Here is a 20,940-nt window from a genome sequence, read left to right as displayed (position 1 = left end):
GCTGCTGCCGTTGCCCTCTGCGCCAGACCACGCCGCCGCCGCCGCCGCGCACCACTGCCCCTTGCTCCACGGGCAGGTAACGCGTCCCCGGCCCCCGGCCCCTGATCGGGGTCTCCGGCTGCCCCCCTTCTTGCACGCGTCCCACCTTGCCTCCTGGGCGCGGCCCTCGCCTGGCCCCGGGGTGGGGGCGGCCCCTGGCCCTGCGGCTCGCGCCCTCTCCCTCCCCCGGGGGTCCTCGGCTTCCCGAGCCGGCAGGGCGCAGGCTGGCAGCCATGCATCGGCCACAAAGTTCATGCTTAGGCGTCCCGCTCTGCCTCCCGGCAGTTTCTGCGGCTGGTGGTGCCGGGCTGCGGGCCGAGCGCCCCGGACCCCGCACCCCAAGGCCAAGTTGGGACCGCGCTGGCCACAACTTTCGCCGGGGCTGGGGTCGCTGTCCAGAGCGCGGTGCTGAAGTCGCCGCCGCCGCAGCGGCGAACGGGAGCTGACTTATCGCAGAGAAGTTAATACTTTTACAGTCTCAGCCAGACTTGAAAAGCAAGCTGGGAATCAATAGCTATTTCTGATTCTGATCTGGGTTTTTTTTTTTTTTTTGAAAATAGACTCAGGACAATGCTTAAGAGAATTCAGAATTCAGACCAATGGAAGCCGGCAAGGAAATCCTGCCTTTAATATTGAGAAATATTCCCGGTGATCTTCCTACCCACCCTAGGTCAGCCCGAGTCCACCAGATTAGCTAATGCTGTACTGCACTTTAGAAGAGTTTGGGGTTTAAAGCCCGGAATTAAAAAAGAAAAAGTGACTGTGCCTTTGATTAATGGTGCAACAGAGCGAGGCAGCCTGGTTTTGGCAGGACCCATTGTTTGCTATCTAACTGTGCAGATGCATTTAAATCAGGGAAGAACATGTATTTTATTCCAAAGATTACCTTCATTAGCATATTCAAATGAGTGGTGTGTTAGAATACATCATTTAATTAATTTAATTCCAATATTATCTTGTGAGCTTTTCTAAAAGATGTTGTTAAACTCCCCCTAATTTGATCTTTAGACTTAATGATACATCACATATGCGGTACGGGATTATCACATTTTGATGTGTGATGCAGTTCATGTTGGGTTTTATTGAATAAAACGTTGGTAGCTTTTTCCATGTTTTGAAGGCGTTGCTATATCAGAGTGCTACCACTAGAGGTATATAATGTTAAGGAACCACATTTTTTTTTCTGTATAGAACACTGCATTTATGTGTGTGTGTGTGTGTGTGTGTGTGTGTGTGTGTGTGTATGTAAATTTGAAAAGAAAAATCCAAAACTCTTGTCTTTTAGATATTTTTCTATGACCTATTTTATGCTTAATAACAATATGTAGAACCAGGAGAATAATCTTCACACAACAGGAAAACCAAAAACGCTTTTATGATCTTAAAACAAATAGATATCGAATTGTTCTGTACCATTGAGCCATGATCTTATTAGTTCTCCACTGACGAAGATTCAGTTACTTGGGTTAGGGAGACTGCCTCCTAAATTGTCTGCCCCCTTTCAGGGTTTGATATTTTATTCTGTGCTTTGGGATCTTCAGTTATGTGATAAGCTCACTTACCTTTTCTTTGCCTTGGAATGTATTAGCGTTTGTGAACCTTGGGAAACTTTGAGCCTTAACCCTTCAGCTGATTTTATTTTGAAAATATTGTTTGTGTGGCTTTTTAAATGATAAGTGTAATGTTGTGTTGGGGAGATTATTGTAAAGTATAGCTCCCTGCTGGCTTAGGAAAGAATTCAAGAATTTTAAGAGGAGCACCCAGCATTTCATCTTTCCATTGTGGTTTCTCATTATCTCAAGGTAGAAACCCATTTCTTACCATATTCTTATGGTTTTGTGCTTAGAAATTCCTTCTCACTGTGGCAGAATGCAATGCTGGTGATGCTTTGTGATGATTCAAACATGAAGACTTTTATACATTGTTAAAATTTTGTGAGCATTTATAGTTTTCCTTCACTGGTTAAGGAGGGGATTTCTCTCCCAATCAAACACATACATTTTAAAATTCTTTTTTAAAAGCAGCTTTCCCAGTCTCTATGGTACAACCTCATTGATCTATTTAGGCTGATGCACTCCCTTCTCTCTTCTTGGCTTTCAGTGGCTGTTTGGTGGCCCTTCTCCATCCCTAGGACTGACCCCTTCTTCCTCTGTGGAGCTGGTACCCATTTTCCCTCATGTCTGCCCATCTGCTCTTCCGCCTACTGTGGCAAAAAGTTGGCTGGACAAAAGGATACCTAACTGTAAGGTAAAATGCAAGTCGTTTAATTAAATAAAGGGACCTTTAATTATTAACTTGTTGGGTCTTACCATAACAGCAGAAAACACTGCATTTTGTAATTATAATAGCTAGGTCTAGAGAGAAACCTTTTCAGAATAAGATTGGTCTGTTCAAAAGCACCAGCAGAGGTGGGGGTCCTTTTGTTTTAACTTCAAAATATGGATTTCGTAGAACAATATGAAATTTCTACTTCCAATCACAATCTACTTCTAAAAGTTTTCAGTTTTTAAATCTATAACCGTTGATCAAAACCTAGCCTTAACCATTATATAATTTAAGTACACATGTTAAAAGTAGGTTTTTTCTTGCTGTTACTGCTTTGAGTGCCCGTCTTTCCTATGACCTATCTTGGCTTTTGGGTCCAAACTTAATGGCCACCCTGTGTTTACTTGAAAACAAAATGCAAGTATGGTGACTTGTACTTCGATGGGCTGTTTACCTCACGGGGCTGATTCTTCAGTCGTAAACTGGCGGCTAGGCTGACTGAACCAAGTCCGTAGTGGAAGACCAGCCCAGAAGACTTTATCCAGAGGTGCCTGGTATCAGAGCCCCGTGGATCTTTAAGTTTTAGAATGACGCTTTTCCAGGGCTCCCACTTACGGAATCTCCAATTTTCCATCAATGTAAGAACGAGAAATATTTTGTGACCGTGTTTAGCTTTATCATGTGTCTTGTCTTAAATGTTTGCTCACTTTATTTTTGGACAGATCTTTTTTAATAATTCCTTTGCTCTGGACTCAACATGGATCTATCCTGAGGAATCAAGGTTGTTCCATGGGCATGAAAAGCCTCATTTGTTGGCAAATCAAATGGCGATGTCTCTATCCAGACCAGCTCCTGCCTCCAGGCCTCTCCCCACACTGGTGCTCGCACCTCAGCCGATGCCAGGTTGGTGCCCGGTGCCCCAGATATACATACATATGTGTATTATGTGTTTACATAGAAAATATGTATGTATATATACATGTATGTTATATATATGTTTGCTTTAGTCATGTTTATTTTAGGTATGAAAACTGTATTTATCATTTTAATGAAATGGTTATTTCAAGTTATAATTTTGTTTCATGAGCACAATTCGTTTTTATAAAGAAATTGAGTGTTACGTAGCTCATTCACCACATTTTTAGACTGTAGAATCTGTTTTTAAGATGAAGATATGGTAGAGAGGATTTGCACAGAATCATATTTTTTGGCGCTCAAATTTTAGAATAGGACTAAATCTTCTATGAATAGCTCTTACCAGGAGCACAAATTGAATTCATTAAACACATGTTACCCATGGGAGGTGAGGTGCACGTACCAACGCTCCCTGGTCTGCGGGACAGGGGCGCATGCGAGATGTTTGTGAGTTTTGTCTGCATGTTAGGGGTGATATTGGGAAGGGCCTGTAAAAATATGCTGTTTGGAAGATGGGTTTTGTTCTATCTTTGGAGACTAGTGACCTGAAAGAACATTTGTCCTGGAACAGACTCTCATAGAATAATCTCTGGATGAAAGATTGTATAATAACCCTATATAGCAACAGGAGAATAAAATCATCTTATGAATTTTTAAATTGATTTTTAAAATCACCTTAACATAGATCATATTATAAAAGCAAATGTTGTCCATGCCAAGATTATGTTGCAACGCCGTCCATTATGGAGTATTTTATGACTTCAGAGTTACATTATCTCCCTGTAATTTCCTACCTACCAAGGTTTTCTCAATATGTGTTTCTAAATTTTAGTAGTAAGGACATGTTCCTGTGGATAACGCAGTGCTGGTTTAGGAGATGTGTTTATTTTCTTCTCTCTTTGCCTACCTTATGTATTCTAATTTGCTATAGACCTTGTTTAGTAATAAGTCAGGAAGAACCGCTCAACTATTAGTGTTTTTCACAGGCTTTAATGATTCTTGCCTGGGTCCTGCCTTCTGTCCTTGTAACTGCGCATCACTGAGTTATTAAAATCTGAATGAGTTTCATACATACATTTATAAACACCTCACACTGAGATCATCCTGTTTCCTGTTTAATTTAATGACCATAAAAGATGATCAGATAGCACGTCGTCTGTAAAGATTCTGTGACGTTAAGTGGCATGTGTGCCCTCCTTGACTATCCCAGGGCATTTTTCAGTATCAATTAATCCTCTTCTTAGTAAATCCCTACAGTGAACGTGTGAAACTTCTAGTAGAAGAAGCTATGGCAACTCAGAGCTTTTCTTTCATATGGAGATCATTTATCATTTGGGAAACATCTCATACTTTATTCCAAGCATATTTATGTTAGTTTTACCTCTGACTACTGAATAATCTATCTTAAAGGACAAAATAAAATAGTATTTCTTACTAACATGGTGGATAATAGAATAACCGTTCTTACTTGGTCGACCGTCCGTCAAATCTCTGCTTTTATTTTTCTCTGCTTTTTTTAAATTTATAAACTATAAGAATACAGCACTTACAGTTTTACTATCTTTTGGGGAAATACTTGCCTACGCTCAGCAGTAATTTTATAACACTTAAATGCATGTGTTTTGAGATGGGTTTTTCTGAACTCTTTGTGAAAACCTTGATATTTTGATACATTTCAGAATTTTTAGGGATTACTATTCTGGAAAGCATGTATTAAATATCTTTGGCCCAAAGAGCACAAGGAGTGTGTTTATATGTTACTAACCAGTGAACAGAGGAGCTGGGAGGTGTACCAGTAACTGTGGGGGGGGGGTCAAGGTCAACTCCAGGTCAGCAGAAAAGTAAAAAGCATCATGTCAGGTTCACCATAGTTAATAAATAAAACTTTATTGAAACATTTTCCATGTCAATTTTTAGCTGTATAATCAAAAATAATTATTAAAATTGCTATTAAATTTTATATCCTGTTATAAATGGATACATTTAAAAATTATATTTAATTCATTAGTTATACATTTAAAATATAAAATAATATGTTATATTAATATATCACCTATAAATACATTATATAATTGCTATTTTAAATTGATCAATTTTGTTATAGATCGTTATATTCATAAGTAAATGGCCTCACATCACAGATCTATTTTATTGGCTTCTTTTCAATTAGTCAATAAAAGCACTATTAGAACTCCAACAGAAACAGAAGAATGAGTCAGTCCCCCTCATTTTAAACAGGCCTACTGAGTGAAGCTCAGTTTTCTTTCTTGGATGGATAGCAATTTTTGTGGAATAATTGTGTTTGAAGTAGTGATCCGTGTCCAGTGTTGCGTTGTACGCAGTGCAATGTCAGGGTGCACCGCGAGCTCACGTGATGTGACGCTAGAATGCGGGTCTGTTCGCATGAGTGTGCTGTTTGTTGAGCTGACTTAGGGGTTGAACCGGGTAGAGGTGTTGGCGTGGGTGACCCCTGAGTCTCGTATAAGCATTGCGCCGCCCCCATGTGTTGTCAGCTAAGAATTAACGGTACAGGAGCAGGGTCTCAGGAATATTAGCACAACTTTGAATTTGGGTCAGTCTTTGGAAGTCTAGTGAATATTATAAAAGACATACTTTGTTTATGTCATATTCTAGTCTCGCTCATCTTGACAACAATAGGGGTGATCTGCCATGATGTGTGGATCTGAAACAAGCCCAGTGCCGACTTTTAACCATGGAAGCTCATGGTTAGTATCATATTACTGACTTCTTTCATTAGGTAGGCTGCACCCCCGCAGGCAGGATGCAGAGGCCGGGCTGTGGGAGGCTCCATGAAGGAGGTCAGGCTCCAGGGGGCATATGCAGGTCAGTAGATTAAGTTTCACCACATGGACCCTGTACACTCGTCACAGACCTTTGAGGAGATCTTGGCAGGGGGTCATCAGGAATGACCCCTGGGAGGGTGATGTGACCCAGAACACACGGCCAAGACGAGCAGAACTTTAACGGGGTAGGAAGAGAGGAATGGGATTCCAAAGGAAGGGAGCAGAATGTCCCAAGACACAAACACATGACAAATGCCGCATCCGGTCATTACAAGGAGTTGAGTGTGGCTACACGGCAGACGCAGGTGGGGAGGAGCAGGGAGGGGGCAGGAAGTGGCCCTGGTTCTGCAGACGAGCCCCGTTAACCCTCTGGACCTGGGTTGTGAGCAAGCCCAGGCCTCCTTACAGAGCGCTGCGGAATTTTCCATCCTTTCTTGGCTCAGGACCTGCGGTCCCTTCAGCACACTGAAGCAGAACAGACACAGATAAGACAGTTTTCTCACTGAGAAGTAAATCCAAGCATTTAAAAATATGCAAAGTTACAGCTGTACTTGCAACTTAAGTCTCTAATGAATAATTTAGCAGCTTTTTAAGGAATTATCCCTAATTAAAGTATGAATGGGGTGAATTGAGAAACGAGCCAGGACTCACTCATTCCCAGACCTCAGCAAGTGATCCAGGGCAGGACCGCTGGGAGGAGAGGCAGCTCGCTCCCCGCACAGCCTCCCTGGCGAGGAGCGTCTCTCTCTCTCTCAGGACAGCTGCTCTGGGTTTTCTCTCCGCCATGGACACCCCCTTCTGCCATGTGGTGCCTGCACCCATCTTCTGCCCCAGAAGAAATGGGTTTGCATCGCATCTTAGGACAATGGCAAGCAGAAGCGGAGGCAGGGCCAGAATGGAAAGAATGCTCACCAAGGAGTCACGCACTCTACTTGTGGAGGTGAGAAGTGCAGAGTTCGTCAAGCTGCTCAGAGGAAAAAATCTCTCAGAGTCAAGGTATCGAGCAGTGGGCGGAGAAGATACTTAATTCAGCCTCTGTCCAGTCAAGATGTGTGCGGTCGTAGCTTTCTGGAACATGGAGACTTGTCCAAGAGTTGTCTGTGTAACACTACCCCGCAGCTTGAAGATCAAAGAGAACCACTCGGCCAACGTTTTTTTGGGAAACCCAGTAACATGGCGTTCAGAGATGACCAGGGAGAGAGGGAGGGAGAGAAAATGGAAGCAGAGGTGGGGCACCCAACACTATTCTGCTTCGTAAAAGACTTATTTACGCAACAGACGAGGAAGAGAAACACCCAGGAAAAGGTTCTGGCATGGGAACTTGTTAATGTGTTGGGTAAATCAACTTTTGGTTTATCTTAGTAGGAAAAACAAACCCAAAAAAAGTTTTATAGAAAAGCAGTGAAAGATGAAATTGAAAGGGAGCTGGCCAAGCGGCAGAGTTATGGGGAAGATTGTTTGACGACATGAGAGAAGAATACAAGCAGACTTCGAGCCCTGGCCATTAAAATCAATTAAGAGAAGAACCGATTCTGGAGGTAAGGATGGAAGACAGCACAGGAAAAGACTCCCGCATGCGCATCTGGGGCAGAAGCCGATGAGGATAACGACAGGAAGTGACATGTAACGTAGAAAGCAAACAGCTCCTCTATTTTTGTTTGACCTCCATAGAAAACACGTGCAGCGGAAGTATTATACGTGTCCAGGACGGGTATCTCTCTCACTATTTCCTGATAAATTTGATGAACGGGAGAAGCACCACTTAACACAGAAGTGGACATCATTCACATCACTCTACAGTATTAGATGTGATTCGTTGTTGGGGAAGCTTTAGAGAATTATGAGCAAAACTGTTGTGATTAAAGAAACGAATGTCCCGCAGGAAAGTCATGCATATGCATAAGCAAAGGCCGTTCTCAAATCAGCACCGATCAACTTTGTCACAGCAAAGTTTTCCCCTCAGGCTCAACTTCGTCTGAAGTGAAGGCTGCTCCTGTTCCACCTCAGGAACGTTCCCAGCACGGCTTTCCTTTCCTGTCACAGTGGCCTCGTCCTTTGTTTCAAGCTCAGGTTAATTATTTAAAGGCACAGCCTCTGCCTTTCCCTATTAAAGATGTAGCTTAATATATTTATATTTGATTTCTCATTTATATATTTCTTCTGCCATATTATTATATCCTGTTTTTAAAGGTATTTTGTAATTCCTTCATTTTATAATTGTTCACGTTTTTATTTTAATTTTTGTTAGTAACATGCAGTGCTGACGATATTAGTTTCAGGTGTGCGGCACCTGGCACCTCCCCACGTTACCCGGAGCTCCTCGGGACTAGTGCCCCCCTCACCCGTCACCTGTCACACCCAGCCCCCTGCCTCTGCCTCTCTGCTAACCACCAGTTCGTTCTCTCATTCCTTTGTTTTAATCTGCTTTAACTCTTTCATGGCCGTGCCTTCTGTGGTTTGATTTTGTTTGCGTTTGCTTTATATGGTTATTCGGGATATGTTAATACAGGTCCTCTTTTCCCAAGAAATTACCAGTAAGATTTTGAAAAGCAGACTTGATCCCCTGTTTCCTCTAATTTCCAAATCATGACACTATTATCACTTTAGAATTCTTTTATAGAATGTGAGAAATTTGGAAAAAAAATTATCATAAAAATGTACAGTCTCTCTTTAATATCTTCCACTGATTGAGAAATTAATCTAAAGCAAGAATTAAGAGTGGGATTAGTCAGGCTTCAAAATATCTATAATTATCAACCATCTGTCAATTGTATAGAGCTCTTGTTAATTTGGTTGCAGGAAGGGGTGAGCAATTCTAAGAGAGATTCTTCATAGAGAAGGAATTGTTACCACATAATAGTCTGAATAGACGACCTCACATTGTATTGGTATAAGGAGGGGGAGTAGAAATGAGAAACAAGAGTAAAAACTCTTTCAAAATCTCTCAAGCTTGTTAAAAGAAGCAGGCATACCAGGACAGCCCCATACTTGAAGCCCAGATCACGTGATCTGAGCCTGTGACTGGCCCAGTGCTCCTGCCCAGCCTTGCACTGATGAGTGAGAGCAGCAGCCAGTGCCCCAGGGTGAGACCTGGACAGTGGGCCAGGAATATGGGGGTGGCTGAAAACTGAGGTGGGGGCACAGGTATTAGGAACGTCCAGCAGATACCCCCGAGCTTTACTGTTAACGGGTTTTGATGCCTGTGGGGCATGGAAGGCAACTGCAGCAACAACATCCAAATCCAAGTCAAGCTTCACCTACACGGACATCCCTCATCACTAGCAGGCATAGAAGAGAGGGCGTGCTCACTTCTAGGAGCACATCCTATTCACCTCTCTCTCCATTGCTCTATTCATGACATGTGCCACTCAGTGAAAAAGTTATGAAACACACAAACGAAGCAGGAGGCGGTAAACCATTATCAAGAGATAAAGTGAACAACAGAACCAGATCCTCAGATGCTGCAGACGCTGGAACTTTCAAACAGCGACTTTGAGTTACTGTGATTCATATTTCATGAGTTAATGGAAAAGGAGATCATGAACAGATAGAGGATTTCATCACAGATATAGAAAAACAACAACAACAACAACAACAACAACAACCTGAAATATTAGGGGGAAAAAAAGAAACACATTATAGGAAATGAAGACTACTTTGGTGGGTTCATGAGTATACATTATTACATCCGAGGGAAGAGTGAGTGTACGTATAGACACATCTATAGAAATTACTGCAATGGTACCACGAAGAGAAAATGAGTGAAAAGATAGAGCTTTGCCATTACGACCAATTGTTTAACACATGTACTCACTGAGGTCTGAGGAGTAGGGGGGAAAACATGGCAGAAAAAATACTTGAAGAAATAATGACCAAGTGTGATGAAAAAATTAGGGAATTCATCAAAACATGGCTCCAAGAGACTGAGCAAACTACAAGACTGAAAATGAGACAAATCACGTTAAAACTTCTGATTCAAAGATTAAAAGCAAATTGAAGACAAATAAAGAAAAAAGCACATGACACAGAAACAAAGAAAGGGTAGTTTTATTGTAGAATCTATAGAAGCCAGAAGGCACAAAATTACATTTGAAAAGGACCGAAGCAAACATCCCTCCTCAAGGGGCACCTGGGGGCTCAGTTGGCTGAGTGCCCGACTCTGACTTCAGTTCAGGTCCTGATCTCAGGGACGTGAGTCCAAGCCCTGACTTTGACTGTGGCTGGCAGCACAGAGCCTGCCTGGAATTCTCCCCCTCTCTGCCCTTCCCCTGCTCATGCTCTCTCTGTCTCTCAAAATAAATAAATAAAATTTTAAAAAGTATCTCCTCAAGATATTTTGACCAAGCAAAAACAGTTCTCAAAAACAAGGGGAAATAAATATTTTCCCAAACTAAAGCCAAACTGAATTCATTCTTGGTAAACTTTAGTTCAAGAAATATAACAAAGCTTATCAAGTGGAAGTAATATAACAGCAGGGAGAGCCTAGCATGTGCAAAAAGAAATACAGAATTCTAGAGATAAAGTACAGCAAGGTAACATGTGTTTTCCTTCTTCTTAATTGCACCAGAAGATAACTAACTGTGTGAAGGATGTGTAGACATCATACATAAAATCAAGATCTATGTCAAGGAGCATAAGGAAGGGAAGGGAAGAACTGGATGTGTAGAACTGTCAGTCTATTACGCCACACAGCAAGCATTATATTATTATTTGAAGGCAAGCTCTGGTGAAGTAGATACATATTATCAAGCACGAAGGGAGCACGCCCAAATTATTTAAAAGGTTGTAACTAATAAAAGAATAGTGGAGATAAAATTAGAATCATAACAAATAATGCAAAAGCAGGCAGAAATAGAAAAAGAGATCAAAGTACAGATGGAACAAATATAAAAAAAAATACTACAAGATGGTAGATTTGAATACAAAGGTGAAAGCTCCCGAATTAAAAGGCAATATTCATCCTCAAATGTGTGATGTCCACAAGGAAGTCATTTTAAAAATAAGCCTACAAAGTAGATAAAAGTGAGACTGTAGGAAATATACAACATGCAAATGCCAATCAGGAGAAGGCTGGGTTGTCGGCGTTGATATGAGGCAGATTGGAATTCGGAGCAGAAAGAGTCAGAAGGTATGACAAAGGGCATTATGAAACTAACAAAACATACTAAACACATGCCAGGAAGGCATAACAGTTCTAAATGTGTCTGCATCCAGGGAGAGACCCTCAACATACACCAGACAAGGATGGGTTGAACAAAGTAGACCTGATAGCAGCTGGAGACTTGGCACTCCTCGCTCAGGAATTCACGGAGAGCTTCAGAAGGCAAAGTCAGTACGGACTTAGAGAACTCGCACAGTTCTATCCACCAACCTGATCAAATCCACGTTGGTGGAGCACTCTGCTTAACAAGAAGAGCACGTGTAGTTTTTGCACGTGAAAGACTCGCCAACCTAGATCATATTCTCAGCCAGAAAACAAGTCAACAACTCTTAAGGAATTAAAGATATGTATAATTTGTTCTCTTGCCACAATATAGTTAATTTAGAAATCAGCAGCAGGAAAAAAAGTCCAGAACATTTCCAAATATCTGGAAATTAAATGGAAAACTGCCAGGTGAAGCATAGCTGAAAGGAAATGATGGAGGAAATTTAAAACTATTTAGAATTGAAGGTAAATGAAAGTCAACTTTAAAAATTCTTGTGGGACATAGCTAAAACAGAGTATGGAAGAAATTTATAGCATCAAAAATAAATTCTCAACAAAATACTAGCAAATTGAACCCAGCACATTAGAAGGAGCATATGCCACGGTCAGGGGGATCCACCACTGGGGTGTAAGGTCGGTCCAACATCTGCAAATCAGTAAGTGTGATGCGTCCCATCAGGAGACTGACAGGTGAAAATCATACATTCCTTGAAGAGATGCAGACAGAGCATTTGACAAAATACGACATCGTTTCATGATTAAAAACCCTAAGCAAACTGGGTGTGGAGGGAACACACCCCAGCACAGTAGAGGCTAACATCATCCTCAACAGTGAAAGGTTGAAAGCGTTTTCTCTAAGATCAGGAGCGAGACAGAGATGCACGTTGTCACCACTACCATCCAATGTCATACTGTAAGTCCTGGCTAGAGCGGTCAGGCCAAGGAAGAAATGTAAAAAACCATCTTGAACGGAAAGCAAGGTGTAAAATTGTCTTTATGTGCAGATGATATAATCTTATATGTGGAAAATCCCAAAGAGTAGGCCAAAAATCTGTTGTAACTAATCAAATTCAGTAACATTGCAGGAAACAAAATCAACATACAGAAGTCAAGTGCCTTTCTCGTTCATTATTTCTATTTTCTATTTCACTAAAATATCTCAAAAAGAAATAAAACAATCCTATTCACATAGCATCAAAGCCCATAAAATACTTAGAAATAAATTTAACTAAACAAGTGAAAGATCTGTGCTATGGAAACCATAGGACTTCGACAAAAGAATTGCAGAACACACACACACACACACACACACACACACACACGTCTGTGTTCACGGATCACAATAACTCATATTGTTAATGTCCATACTACCAAAAGCCATATATATATTCAATGCAATCGCTATCAAAATTCCAATGGCATTTTTCACAGAAATCCTAAAACATTTATGAAACCCACAAAAGACCCTGAATAGACAAAGCAATCCTGAGAAAAAAGAACCAATCCAGAGGTATCCATCACACGTCCTGACTTCAAACTATAATACAAAGCTATTGTGACCCAAACAGCATGGCACTGGTATAAAAATGGACACACAGACCAATGGAGCAGACGTGAGAGCCCAGGAATGAGCCCCTACATGTATGTCAATTGATATTTGACAGGGGGGCTGAGCATACTCAGTGAGGGACGGAGAGTCTCTTCTGTAAAGGGCACTGGGAAAACTGGGGAACCACAGGCAGAAAAATGAAATTTCAAATATATAAATGTTGGATCACTATGTCATTCAGCTGACACTATTCTACTGTTGTGTGTCAACTATACTTCAATTTTTAAAAGGCAAATTTAGACCCCTTTCTTACACCACTCACAAAAATGAAAGACTTAAAATTTGTAAGACCTGAAACTGTAAGACTCTAGAAGAAAACAAAGAAAAAACTCCTTGCTGTTGCTCTTGGCCACAGGTTGTTGGATCCGACACCAAAAGCAGAAGCAGCAAGAGCACAGGAGGGATGACGTCACACTTAAAAGCTCCCGCGAAAGAAACAATCCCGGAGATGAAAGAACAACTTTCAGAGTGGGGGAAAGGATTGGCAGATCATGTATCTGTTAAGGGGTTAATATCCAAAATATATAAAGAACGCCTACTACTCAGTAACAGCAGCAGCAAACGATCCAGTTAAAAAGTGGGCAGAGGAACTAAATAGACATTTCTCTAAGGAAGACATCCAGATGGCTGACAGTCACATGAAAAGATGCTCAACATCACTCATCATCAGGGAAATGCAAATCAAAACCACAGTCAGACACCACCTCACGCCTCTCAGAATGGCTGCCGTCAGAAAGACAAGACATGAGGATTGGTGGTGGTATGGGGAAGAGGAAACACTTTGCCCTGTTGGTGGGGAGGTAAATCGGTGCAGCCACTGTGGAAAACAAAGTGGAGGTTCTCCCCAAAATTAAAAACAGAACTTCCCTATGACCCAGCAATCCCACTCCTGGGCATATATTCGATGAATTGAAACCAGGGTCTTGAGGAGATCCCGGCGCTCCCATGTTTATTGCAGCATGAGTCACAGTAGCCAAGGCATGGAAACAATCTAAGTGTCTGTCTATGGATTAAGGGATAAAGGACAAAGAAGACGTGGGGTGTATACTCCATGGGATGTAACCCAGCCATGAGGAAGAAAGAGATTCTGCCGATTGTGACAACACAGATGGACCTTGGCGGGGTTGTGCTCAGACAGAGAAAGACGAAGACTGTGGGATTTCACTTTTCAACACAATCTAAAAGAGCCAAACCCAGAGAAACAGAGAGTAGACTGGTGGTCAGCAGGCTTGGGGGTGTGGGGACAGGGCAGATGTTGGTCAAAACGCAAGAACGTGAAGCTAGAAGACAGACCCCTTCTGAGGATCTGAGGCACGGCCTGGTGATGCTCGTCGGCGACTCTACTTTATACTCCTCCATGTCGCTAGGAGACGGGATCTTAAATGTTCTTACCAAAAAGAGAGAAACACAAAACCAGAAGAAAGTTCTGAAATCAATGACCAATGCTTCTGTCCTAAAAAAAGTTGAAAAGAGAGAGCTAATTAACCAGAAACCAGCAGAAAGGAGAAATATTAACCAAAGCAGAAATTAAAGACACTAGAAACAGAAAAATATAAAGAAAATCAATGAAACCAATGGCTTTATTTATTTGTTTGTTTGTAGAATGGCCAATATAACTGAAAAGCCCCTGGCTATAAAGAATAAGAAAAAGAGATACAACACAGACTGTTGACGCCAGGAATCAGAAGGGAGACGTCACTATGGATCGTAACATAAAAATGAAACAGGAAAGTTATAAACTACTTCCTGATGAGAAGCCAAGCAGTTTAGATGAAGGAGGCATATTTGTGGGCCACAAGCTTCCTGCGCTCCCTTGAGAAGACGTGGAAAACACAAGTAGCGCCACATCTATTAAAAATATTGAATTCGTAACATCAGTCCTTCCAACAGAGAACACTCCAGACCCAGAGGGCTTCAGCACAGTCTTGCAAAATACTTGAAGACAAGGATAATGAATTTAAGTAAACTTGTCTGGAAATAAAAGCGGGAATAACATTTCTCAATTTTAGTTAATTAGTTAATTAAATGATGTATGTATATAGTTCTTTTTGAGGTCAACATTCCACTGATAGAGAAATAAAATAGTGCAAAGAGAGACAGTTAGAGACCAATCTACTTCATAAAGAGAGACACAGATATCCTTAGCATGAGATTAGCAGTATATAAGGCTGATAATACATCATGACCGAGCTGGGCTTCTTCTAGGAAATTAATGCCGGTTCAACATTAGCAAATCAATGTTATTTACTTTATCAAAAGGATAAAGAAGAAAAGCAATCTGACCATTTCGATAGATGCAGAAAATGCATCTGTCATACTCAGCATCTCTTGAGATTAAGGAAAATAAAAGCAACAACAAAACCTCTAAGTCAACTAGGAATGAAAGCGAACTTCTTCAAATCGAGAAAGGACATCTTGAAAGAGTCACAGCCAATGTTATGTTTAAAATATAGTGTTATATAATAATATGTTAGCGAAGTCCTGATGCTTTTCGTCTAAGACGGAGAACAAGGCAAGGGTTTTGCTCTCCCTACTCCTATGCAAAGTTTTACTAGAAGTCCTAACCAATGCAATAATACAAAAATAAAAAACATGGAAAGCATAGAGATAAAATGCAGACAATATACTGACAAGACAATTGCCATGTAGACCATCTCAAAGAGTCTGTCAAAAGCTAATAGTTCTCATACATGAGTGAAGTCACCAAGCTGTAGAACACGGAGTCAGGGTGAAAATCCGGCCGTATTCCTAGATTACTGGTGATAAACAATTGGAAATTAGGATAAAATGGCAGTATCATTAAAGCACCAGAAACATGAAATACTTACAGGTTAACCTACTAAAACGTATGCCCTGCAAACTACAAAACATTGACTGGAGAAACCCAAGGCATTAGTAAATGGAGAGATGGTTTGCATTAATGGGCCGGGAGACTCAGTGATGCTAAAATATCAGTTCTCTCCAAACTGATCCATAAGCTCCATGTAATCCTGACAAAGCCCCAGGCCCTTGGAATTGACAAGCCGAGTCCATCTGGAAAGCTGATGGAAGTAGGAGGCCACAGTGTTTGGCAAACACCGCGAGAATCGTGCGTAACTGACGTGAAAGCTCGTGACCGGGCTGCAGCCGGCAGGGCCTCGCTGGCAGGAGCCCAGGACAGAAGACCGACGGAACGTAGGAACAGACCTTCCGGAAACAGGCACACACGCGCATGGCTAACTTATGTTTGACACAGGTGCAAAGGCATTCAATACAGAAAATTTGCCTTTTGCAATAAATGGTTTAGGAACAGTTGAACATTCATCTTTAAAGTAAACAAACAAAATAAACAAACAAACAAACCCTCATCAACACTTTGTATCATATACAAAAATTAACTCAAAATAGATTATAGACTTGATTATAAAACCAAGCCCCTAGAATTTCTTCTTTTTTTTTCTTTTTTATGGTTTTTATTTATTTTTGAGACCGAGACAGTGTGAGCAGGGGAGGGTCAGAGAGAGAGGAAGACACAGAATCTGAAACAGGCTCCAGGCTCTGAGCTGTCAGCACAGAGCCCGATGCAGGGCTTGAACCCACAAACCATGAGATCATGACCTGAGTCAAAGTCAGATGCTTAACTGACTGAGCCACCCAGGCGCCCTTAGAATTTCTGAAAGGAAACATAAAAGTAAAAGTTATAACGTTGAATTAGGCAAAGATGCCTCAGACAGGGCACCAAAAGCCTGAACCATACAAGAAGATGTATCAATAGATTGTACTTTGCCAACATTAAATGCTGTGCTTTGAAAGGACTTTTAATAAATGAAAAGAAAAGCCACATACTGGGAGAAAATATTTGCAAAACACGTATCTGATGAGGAACTGATATCCAGAATATACAAAGAACTCTTATAAGTTAATAATAAGAAAATAAACAACACAACAAAAATAGGCAAAATAAGTGACCAGCCCCATCACCAACAGAGATAGTGGCTGGAAGTTGTGCACATGAAGATAATTTTTCTACCATTAGGGAAATACAAATAAAATCCACGATGAGACCCCCTTCGTCTCCGGGTGGCGGTGACTTAGGCAATGCACCGGCCGCCCCTCACACCTGCGAACGTGTGAAACTTGTACACCTGCTGCTGGGAGGACCACACGGTAGGATCGCTGGGAATCCGCTGGGCGGTGTCTTGTACACACGGTGACGGCCTCACTAGGGGTTTGCCCAGGAGAAGCAGAGGCATGTCCACACGAAAACCTACACCCAAGGGCTGACTTTCTTGGTGAGCGACAAACTTGGGGGCATGCAAACAGCGGACTGTGGCAGGAACAGCGAGAACGGACCCCTGGTGCAAGCAGGGACATGACGGGATCCCTAAGCGTGGTGCTAAGTGACAGGCCAGTGTCCCACATTTGCGTTGTGTGTGGCTCCCATTCCGTGACTTGCCATGGAGAGCAAACCGCATGACCAAAACCGGATCAGTGGTTCCCAGGGACGGACTGGGGTGGGAGGGGGCTTTGTCCGCAAAGGGGCAGAGGGCACATTGTGGGGTGTGGACAGTCACTGGGCTGGGATGCAAGAGACATACCCAGTAAAATATGTAAACTTCGTTTGACCCTGGTTTGAATAAATCAAACAAAAAATTGTAAGACAACTGTAGAAATCTGAACACTAAGTGTTTAGTAATTCTAAGGGATTCTTGTTAATATTTTTAATTTTTTAAAAATTTTTGTGAGACAGAGAGAGACAGATCATGAGTGGGGGGAGGGGCAGAGAGAGAGGGAGACAGAATCTGAGCTGTCAGCACAGAGCCCGACATGGAGCTCAAACCCATGCACTGGGAGATCATGACCCAAGCAGAAATCGGATGCTTAACTGACTGAGCCACCCAGGCGCCCCTAAGGAATTATTGTTAATTTGATAATTGGTAGGTGTGATTAGAGTTCCAAGTTTATGCTTTTAAAAAGAACCTTCTAATTGAGAGATATCTATTACAACATGCGGGCGCCGCTGAAGCCAGTCACAGGTTTGCCAGACTGGAATCCAGGAGCGGGGCTGGGGCGTGAGTGTGGGCGTGTCACCACCCAGACCATACTGGAATCCAGGTGTGGCCCTGGGAGGACTGGGGTGTGAGTGTGGGTGCATCGCAAGCCCAGCGCGAGCTGACACTTGTGAGGTCCTGGGGACCTGGGGTTCATCACACGTTACTGTATCACTGTTGAAACTTTTCATAATAAAAATATAAGAAAAGTAAAAAAAATAACACCAGGAAGCACCTGAAGGGGTCACAAGAGGGACTACACATCACCTGCCTGTCACTCTCATCGAATTCGGATGTTGAAGGTGAGCTGGAAGGAGCCCCCCAGCATCCGGGAAGTGAAAAGACCAAAGAATCAAGGAGTAAAACAGAAGTCAGTGCTGCAAAACTAAACACTTCACGCAGCGACCAAACACGGTGCGCGTGAGAGCAGTGGCCGGTGGCCGTGGTGTGCTGGCCGCCCTCACCCCCAAGACTGCCGTGCCGCTGGGAGCGCCGGGCACCAGTTCCCTTCAGTCCAGGGAGCTGGAAGTTAGAGAGAAATAGGGAAAATATGAGGAAGCAAATGATAAGATTAAGGCATGCATTGTAGTTTTAAAAACAAATAAACTTTGAGGAACCTCCACATTGTTTCCAGAGCGGCTGCACCAGTTTACGTTCCCACCAACAGTGTAGGAGGGTGCCCGTCTCTCCACACCCTCGCCAGCATCTATAGTCTCTTGATTTGTTCATTTTAGCGACTCTGACTGGTGTGAGGTTGTATCTCAGTGTGGTTTTGATTTGAATTTCCCTGATGATGAGTGACACTGAGCATCGTTTCATGTGCCTGGTGGCCATCTGGATGTCCTCTTTGGAGAAGTGTCTATTCAGGTCTTCTGCCCACTTTTTACTGGATCATTCATTTTTCGAAGGGGGAGGGGGAGGGAGGGGAGTGATGGTCATGGAGGGGGGCACTTGTGGGGAGAAGCACTGGGTGTTATATGGAAACCAATTTGACAATAAACTATTAAAAATTTAAAAAAAAGAAAAAAGGAAAAAATAATAAATTGATTTATAAACATGCCCCACCCATGGTTGAGAAAAAAATAAACAGAGTAGGCGGGAACATTTCTTCTTGAGATCAGTAGTTTTTTAAATAAGTAGATGAACTCTCTTCCGGGACACAATGGGACAGCCTGGCTCAGGTCACAGCCCACAGGACAGGCGCTCCGACGCTCACCCCCACGGCCCCCCGCGCCCGCGGCTCTCTGCAGCCTGGCGTCCACGGGGCTCACCTCCCCGACCTCAGCCGGGCCATCTCCGGATACAGAGTTGGATTCAGAATGTAGAAAATGGTAAGATGCTGATACATATTATGAAGTAGGCGACCCTTTTACCAATGTTTTTCAAAAACAGGAAAAAAGAGAAGCAGATACATTATTTGGAGAGATCTCAGTTGGAAAGGCGGCTGTAAAATCCTAAAAGCATCACTGAAAACGTAACAGTATCCTACCGATGACATCTGCCAGGAGTAAGTGGTGCACACGTCATGGTTGTGGAGATTGTACAGTAACAAGAAAGACGTTGGCAACAATGTCATGTCTGTAGGTTTAATAAGAGAAGAAAATCCTTTAATTGCATCTTAGGAAGATGTATTGTTTGATAAAACTCAACAGCCATTTAAAAAATGAGAACCCTAAAGACTAAAGTGTAATCCCTCCACACGATACGTTAATATTTACCTAAAAACGACCATCGCACCCAGCGGACGTCATGGTGTTCCCATGACGATCGATCCCGGTTCACTGTTACCTTGGCCGTTGGCCGGAAGCCCCAGCCGATGCAATAAGAAATGAAACACAAATTCGAACCACGGCTTGAAGTATCCATGCTTTCATATTTTGAAAACTCATGCCCTTCAGCTTAAAAACTGAGACTTAAAAGGCAGTTCAGCAAAGCAGATTGGTAAAATATAAACATACCAAAGACAAGATGTTTCCTGCATATTAGTGGCTACCAGAGGCTGCCGAGGGGGTGCGTTCATGAGGAAGTGTGCGAGGAAAATGCATAAAGTATCAGCACGCGACCCTCGGCAGAAGGTGGAGATCAGGGTCTTCACCCGTGTGTGCATCTCCACCAAGAAAACTGCAAGTGGTGTTTCCCACAGGAGAGACGCCCAATGTGTGTTTGGAACAGTGCAAGGCTCTTGGTTCTCCTCACGTTAGTTTATGGACATAATACGATGCTAATGATACTGCTTTTTTGGAAGGTGAGAAAACCATTTTAAAAGTGTTGATCATGGAATATGCACACGAGATGAACAAATGTGGGTTTTTAAAAATCTGTAAGATGGATTTAACTTATTATTCTCAAGTTGCCTCAGTTTTAAAAATGTGGCCCTGATCTGCTAATCTACATATAGATTAATGCAATGAGCGTTAAAAGAATTGCTATATAGAGCAGTTTTCTAATACATAATAAAAAAATGAAAGACATAAACAGATGACTCACGGAATAATTACAAATGATCACTATGCAGTATTACTCATAAGTAATTCAAGGAATGCAAATTTAAAGCACCAAATATAATATTCCTATTAAATTAGCACAGACTCGCAAAACCCTGGGCTCTGTTCAGTGTTCGTAATAGTGCACTGGGATGTGCACTCGTTCTTAATGCTGGGAAATCTAGTGTGTAATGGGTTATGCAGTCTGGCTTTCAGATCGCTTAAAAAAGTTAATATAATTTCACCCAGTGATTCTGCTTCTTAAAGAAAGAGCAGTCTGTATGTGCTACAATTCAGCACATCATTATTTATAATACCGAGAAGAAAAACCAAATCTCAAATGTCTATGACTAGACAGTTGGTCAAGTGAGTTAGGACACATCAGTCTTAAAAAGCAAATGGTCTTCAGCCATGAATAGTCATATTTGGAAGATTATTCAGCCAAAGGGGAATGCTCTTGTTTGTTTTAGTGACTTTTAAAGGCAGGGTCTGAAGTGTAAGGACAGGACGGTTCAGTTTGAGAGCACCGTGCGCATGCGCACATTCACACACTCACTGGCACACACACCACCACACACACACACACACA

At 42.1% G+C, this 20,940-nt stretch overlaps 1 long non-coding RNA gene across 1 annotated transcript; it reads left to right on the top strand.

The window, feature by feature from the left end:
- On the top strand, positions 1-13,341 carry LOC115286020. Its single transcript, XR_003905824.1, has 4 exons — positions 1-76; positions 2,140-2,286; positions 3,027-3,207; positions 13,194-13,341. It is a non-coding gene; the product is annotated as an uncharacterized LOC115286020 (long non-coding RNA).
- The last annotated feature ends 7,599 nt before the right edge of the window (positions 13,342-20,940 follow it).

This window comes from Suricata suricatta, chromosome 2 (genome assembly GCF_006229205.1).
Source record: "Suricata suricatta isolate VVHF042 chromosome 2, meerkat_22Aug2017_6uvM2_HiC, whole genome shotgun sequence".
Lineage (NCBI taxonomy): Eukaryota > Metazoa > Chordata > Mammalia > Carnivora > Herpestidae > Suricata > Suricata suricatta.
The sequence above is the reverse complement of the archived record's forward strand: the minus strand, read 5'-3'. Positions and strand labels throughout refer to the sequence as shown.